Genomic DNA, 8,219 nt, shown 5'->3' on the forward strand with positions numbered 1-8,219 from the left:
ACACTGACACCAAGTAACAAAGACATGCACTGATACCCAGTAACACAGACACACACTTACACCAAGTAACAAAGACATACACTGACACCCAGTAACAAAGACAGACACTGATACCAAGTCACAAAGACATACACTGATACCCAGTAACACAAACAAACACACACTGACACCCAGTAACACAGAGACACACTGACACCCAGTAAAAAAAAGACATACACTGACACTAAGTCACAAAGACATACACTGATGCCCAGTAACACAGACATACACTGACACCAAGTAACAAAGTCACAAACTGCGGGGGGCGGGGCGCATTGGCGCATTGGTTAGCACCGCAGCCTCACAGCTCCAGGGTCCCGGGTTCGATTCTGGGTACTGCCTGTGCGGAATTTGCAAGTTCTCCCTGTGTCTGCGTGGGTTTCCTCCGGGTGCTCCGCTTTCTTCCCACATGCCAAAGACTTGCAGGTTGATATGTTAACTGGCCATCATAAATTGCCCCTAGTATTTGTAGGTGGTAGGGAAATATATAGGGATAGGTGGGGATGTGACAGGAATACGGGATGAGTGCAGGATTAGTATAAATGGGTGGTTGATGGTCGGCACAGACTCGGTGGGCCGAAGGGCCTGTTTAGGTGCTGTATCTCTAAACTAACCTAAATACTGACACCGAGTGTCACTGACACCCAGTAACACAAAGAAACACACACTGACACCCAGTCGCACAGAGAAACACTGATACACTGACACCAAGTAACACAGACACACACTGACACCAAGTAACAAAGACATACACTGATACCAAGTCACAAAGACATACACTGATACCCAGTCACACAAACAAACACACACTGCCACCCAGTAGCACAGAGAAACACTAATAAACAGTTACAAAGACATACACTGACACCAACTAACACATTCACACACTGAAAACCAGGTAACAAAGACAGACAATTACACCAAGTAACAAAGACATACATGATACCCATTAACACCGACACACACTTTCACCAAGTAACAAAGACATACACTGACACCAAGTAACAAAGACATGCACTGATACCCTGTAACACTGACACACTCTTACACCAAGTAACAAAGACAGACACTGATACCCAGTAACACAGACACACACTTAAACCAAGTAACAAAGACATACACTGACACCTAGTAAGAAAGACATACACTGACACCCAGTAACACAGACACACACGGACACCAAGTAACAAAGACATACACTTACACCAAGTAACACAGGCACACACTGATACCCAGTAACAAAGACATACACTGATACCAAGTCACAAAGACATACACTGATACCCAGTAGCACAAACAAACACACACTGACACCCAGTAACACAGAGACACACTGACACCCAGTAAAAAAGACATACACTGACACCAAGTCACAAAGACATACACTGATGCCCAGCAACACAGACACACACTGACACCAAGTAACAAAGGCACACACTGCGGGGGGGCACATTGGCGCATTGGTTCGCACCGCAGCCTCACAGCTCCAGGGACCCGGGTTCGATTCTGGGTACTGCCTGTGCGGAGTTTGCAAGTTCTCCCTGTGTCTGCGTGGGTTTCCTCCGGGTGCTCCGGTTTCCTCCCACATGCCAAAGACTTGCAGTTTGGTATGATAATTGGCCATCATAAATTGCCCCTAGTGTAGGTCGGTGGTAGGGAAATATATAGGGATAGGTGGGGATGTGATAGGAATACGGGATCACTGCAGGATTAGTATAAATGGGTGGTTGATGGTCGGCACAGACTCGGTGGGCAGAAGGGACTGTTTCAGTGCTGTATCTCTAAACTAAACTAAATACTGACACCTAGTGTCACTGACACCCAGTAACACAAACAAACACACACTGTCACCCAGTCACACAGAGAAACACTGATACACTGACACCAAGTAACACAGACACACACTGACACCCAGTAACAAAGACATACACTGATACCAAGTCACAAAGACATACACTGATACCCAGTAACACAAACAAACACAAACTGACACCCAGTAGCACAGTGAAACACTGATACACAGCAACAATGACATACACTGACACCAAGTAACACAGACACACACTGACACCCAGTAAAAAAGACATACAATGACACCAAGTCACAAAGACATACTCTGATACCAAGTCACAAAGACATACACTGATACCCAGTAACACAGACACACAATGACACCAAGTAACAAAGACATACACTAACACCAAGTAACAAAGACAAACACTGACACCAAGTAAAAAGGCAGACAATTACAACAAGTAACAAAGACATACACTTACAACAAGTATTTTGACATACACTGACACCAAGTAACAAAGACATACACTGATACCCAGTAACGCAGACACACACTTACACCAAGTAACAAAGACATACACTGACACCAAGTCACAAAGACACACACTGACACCCAGTAACAAAGACATACACTGACACCAAGTAACAAAGACACACACTTACATCAAGTAACACAGTCATACACTGACACCAAGTAACAAAGACAGACAATTACACCAAGTAACAAAGACATACACTTCCACCAAGTATTTTGACATACACTGACACCAAGTAACAAAGACATACACTGACACCAAGTCACAAAGACACACACTGACACACAGTAACACAAACAAATACACACTGACACCCAGTAACAAAGAGAAACACTGATACACAGCAACAAAGACATACACTGATACCAAGTCACAAAGACATACACTGATACCCAGTAACACAGACACACACTGACACCAAGTAACAAATACATACACTGATACAAAGTCACAAAGACATACACTGATACCCAGTAACACAGACACACACTGACACCCAGTAACAAAGACATACACTGATAACAAGTCACAAAGACATACACTGATACCCAGTAACACAGGCACACACTGACAACAAGTGACAAAGACATACACTGACACAAAGTAACAAAGACATACACTTACACCAAGTAACAAAGACATACACTGACACCAAGTAACAAAGAAATACAGTTACACCAAGTATCAAAGACAGACAATTACACCAAGTAACAAAGACATACACTTTCACCAAGTAACAAAGACACACACTTACACCAAGTAACACAGACATACACTGACACCAAGTAAGAAAGACATACACTGATACCCAGTAACACAGACACACACTTACACCAAGTAACAAAGACAGACACTGATACCCAGTAACACAGGCACACACTTACACGTAGTAACAAAGACATACACTGACACCCAGTAACAAAGACATACACTGACACCCAGTAACACAGACACACACGGACACCAAGTAACAAAGACACACACTTACACCAAGTAACACAGACACACAATGACACCCAGTAACACAGACATGCACTGATACCCAGTAACACAGACACACACTTGCACCAAGTAACAAAGACAGACATTGATACCCAGTAACACAGACACAAACTTACACCAAGCAACACAGACATACACTGACACCAAGTAACAAAGACATACACTGATACCCAGTAACACAGACACACACTTACACCAAGTAACACAGACATACACTGACACCAAGCAACAAAGACATACACTGATACCCAGGAACACAGACACACACTTACACAAAGTAACAATGACAGATACTGATTCCCAGTAACACAGACACACACTTACACCAAGTAACAAAGACATACACTGATACCCAGTAAAACAGACACACACTGACACCAAGTAGCACAGACATACACTGACACCAAGTAACAAAGACATACACTGATACCCGATAACACAGACACACACTTACACCAAGTAACAAAGACAGACACTGACACCCAGTAACACAGACACACACTTACACCAAGTAACAAAGACATACACTGAGACACAGTAACAAAGACATACACTGACACCCAGTAACACAGACACACACAGACACCAAGTAACAAAGTCCCACACTTACACCAAGTAACACAGACACACACTGACACCCAGTTACTCAAACAAACACACTGACACCAAGTGACACAGACATACACTGACACCAAGTAACAAAGACATACACTGACACCAAGTAACACAGACACACACCTACACCAAGTAACACAAACACACACTTACACCAAGTAACAAAGACATACACTGACACAAAGTAACAAAGACATACACTGATACCCAGTAACACAGACACACACTTACACCAAGTAACACAGACATACACTGACACCAAGCAACAAAGACATACACTGATACCCAGGAACACAGACACACACTTACACAAAGTAACAATGACAGATACTGATTCCCAGTAACACAGACACACACTTACACCAAGTAACAAAGACATACACTGATACCCAGTAAAACAGACACACACTGACACCAAGTAGCACAGACATACACTGACACCAAGTAACAAAGACATACACTGATACCCAGTAACACAGACACACACTTACACCAAGTAACACAGACATACACTGACACCAAGCAACAAAGACATACACTGATACCCAGGAACACAGACACACACTTACACAAAGTAACAATGACAGATACTGATTCCCAGTAACACAGACACACACTTACACCAAGTAACAAAGACATACACTGATACCCAGTAAAACAGACACACACTGACACCAAGTAGCACAGACATACACTGACACCAAGTAACAAAGACATACACTGATACCCGATAACACAGACACACACTTACACCAAGTAACAAAGACAGACACTGACACCCAGTAACACAGACACACACTTACACCAAGTAACAAAGACATACACTGAGACACAGTAACAAAGACATACACTGACACCCAGTAACACAGACACACACAGACACCAAGTAACAAAGTCCCACACTTACACCAAGTAACACAGACACACACTGACACCCAGTTACTCAAACAAACACACTGACACCAAGTGACACAGACATACACTGACACCAAGTAACAAAGACATACACTGACACCAAGTAACACAGACACACACCTACACCAAGTAACACAAACACACACTTACACCAAGTAACAAAGACATACACTGACACAAAGTAACAAAGACACACACTTACACCAAGTAACAAAGACATAAACTGACACCCAGTAACACAGACACACACGGACACCAAGTAACAAAGACACACATTTACACCAAGTAACACAGGCACACACTGACACCCAGTAACACAGACACACACTGACACCAAGTGACAAAGACATACACTTACACCAAGTAACAAAGACATACACTGACACCAAGTATCCAAGACATACACTGAAACCCAGTAACACAGACACACACTTACACCAAGTAACAAAGACATGCAATGATACCCAGTAACACAGACACACACTTACACCAAGTAACAAAGACATACACTGATACCCAGTAACACAGACACACACATACACCAAGTAACAAAGACATACACTGACACCAAGTCACAAAGACATACACTGATACCCAGTAACACAGACACACAATTACACCAAGTAACAAAGACATACACTGAAATCAAGTAACAAAGACATAATCTGACACCGAGCAACACAGACACACACGGACACCAAGTAACAAAGACACACACTTACAGCAAGTAACACAGACACACACTGACAACCAGAAACACAGACACACACTTACACCAATTAACAAAGACATACACTGACACGAAGTAACAAAGACATACACTTACACCAAGTAACAAAGACATACACTGACACCAAGTAACAAAGACATACACTGATACCCAGTAACACAGACACACTCTTACACCAAATAACAAAGACAGACACTGATACCCAGTAACACACACGCACACTTACACCAAGTAACAAAGACAGACACTGAAATCAAGTAACAAAGACATAAACTGACACCCAGCAACACAGAAAATCACGGACACCAAGTAACAAAGACACACACTTACACCAAGTAACACAGACACACACTGAAACCCAGAAACACAGACTCACACTTACACCAAGTAACAAAGACATACACTGATACCAAGTAACAAAGACATACACTTACACAAAGTAACAAAGACATACACTGATTCCCTGTAACACAGACACACACTTACAACAAGTAACAAAGACATACACTGATACCCAGTAACACAGACACACACTTCCACCAAGTAGCAAAGACATACACTGACACCAAGTAACAAAGACATACACTGATACCCAGTAACACAGACACACACTTACACCAAGTAACAAAGACAGACACTGACACCCAGTAACACAGACACACACTTACACCAAGTAACAAAGACATACACTGAGACACAGTAACAAAGACATACACTGACACCCAGTAACACAGACACACACAGACACCAAGTAACAAAGTCCCACACTTACACCAAGTAACACAGACACACACTGACACCCAGTAACACAAACAAACACACTGACACCAAGTGACACAGACATACACTGACACCAAGTAACAAAGACATACACTGACACCAAGTAACACAGACACACACTTACACCAGGTAACACAAACACACACTTACACCAAGTAACAAAGACATACACTGACACCAAGTAACAAAGACACACACTTACACCAAGTAACACAGACATAGACTGACACCAAGTGACAAAGACATACACTTACACCAAGTAACACAGACACACACGGACACCAAGTAACAAAGACACACACTTACACCAAGTAACACAGACACACACTGAAACCCAGAAACACAGACACACACTTACACCAAGTAACAAAGACATACACTGACACCAAGTAACAAAGACATACACTTACACCAAGTAACAAAGACATACACTGACACCAAGTAACAAAGACATACACTGATACCCAGTAACACAGACACACACTTACACCAAGTAACAAAGACAGACACTGATACCCAGTAACACACACACACACTTACACAAAGTAACAAAGACATACACTGAAATGAAGTAACAAAGACATAAACTGACACCCAGCAACACAGACAAACACGGACACCAAGTAACAAAGACACACACTTACACCAAGTAACACAGACACACACTGACACCCAGAAACACAGACACACACTTACACCAAGTAACAAAGACATACACTGACACCAAGTAACAAAGACATACACTTACACCAAGTAACAAAGACATACACTGACACCAAGTAACAAAGACATACACTGATTCCCAGTAACACAGACACACACTTACACCAAGTAACAAAGACATACACTGATACCCAGTAAAACAGACACACACTGACACCAAGTAGCACAGACATACACTGACACCAAGTAACAAAGACATACACTGATACCCGATAACACAGACACACACTTACACCAAGTAACAAAGACAGACACTGACACCCAGTAACACAGACACACACTTACACCAAGTAACAAAGACATACACTGAGACACAGTAACAAAGACATACACTGACACCCAGTAACACAGACACACACAGACACCAAGTAACAAAGTCCCACACTTACACCAAGTAACACAGACACACACTGACACCCAGTTACTCAAACAAACACACTGACACCAAGTGACACAGACATACACTGACACCAAGTAACAAAGACATACACTGACACCAAGTAACACAGACACACACCTACACCAAGTAACACAAACACACACTTACACCAAGTAACAAAGACATACACTGACACAAAGTAACAAAGACACACACTTACACCAAGTAACAAAGACATAAACTGACACCCAGTAACACAGACACACACGGACACCAAGTAACAAAGACACACATTTACACCAAGTAACACAGGCACACACTGACACCCAGTAACACAGACACACACTGACACCAAGTGACAAAGACATACACTTACACCAAGTAACAAAGACATACACTGACACCAAGTATCCAAGACATACACTGAAACCCAGTAACACAGACACACACTTACACCAAGTAACAAAGACATGCAATGATACCCAGTAACACAGACACACACTTACACCAAGTAACAAAGACATACACTGATACCCAGTAACACAGACACACACATACACCAAGTAACAAAGACATACACTGACACCAAGTCACAAAGACATACACTGATACCCAGTAACACAGACACACAATTACACCAAGTAACAAAGACATACACTGAAATCAAGTAACAAAGACATAATCTGACACCGAGCAACACAGACAC

Source organism: Heterodontus francisci, unplaced genomic scaffold (assembly GCF_036365525.1).
Source record: "Heterodontus francisci isolate sHetFra1 unplaced genomic scaffold, sHetFra1.hap1 HAP1_SCAFFOLD_50, whole genome shotgun sequence".
NCBI classification, from domain to species: Eukaryota; Metazoa; Chordata; class Chondrichthyes; order Heterodontiformes; family Heterodontidae; genus Heterodontus; species Heterodontus francisci.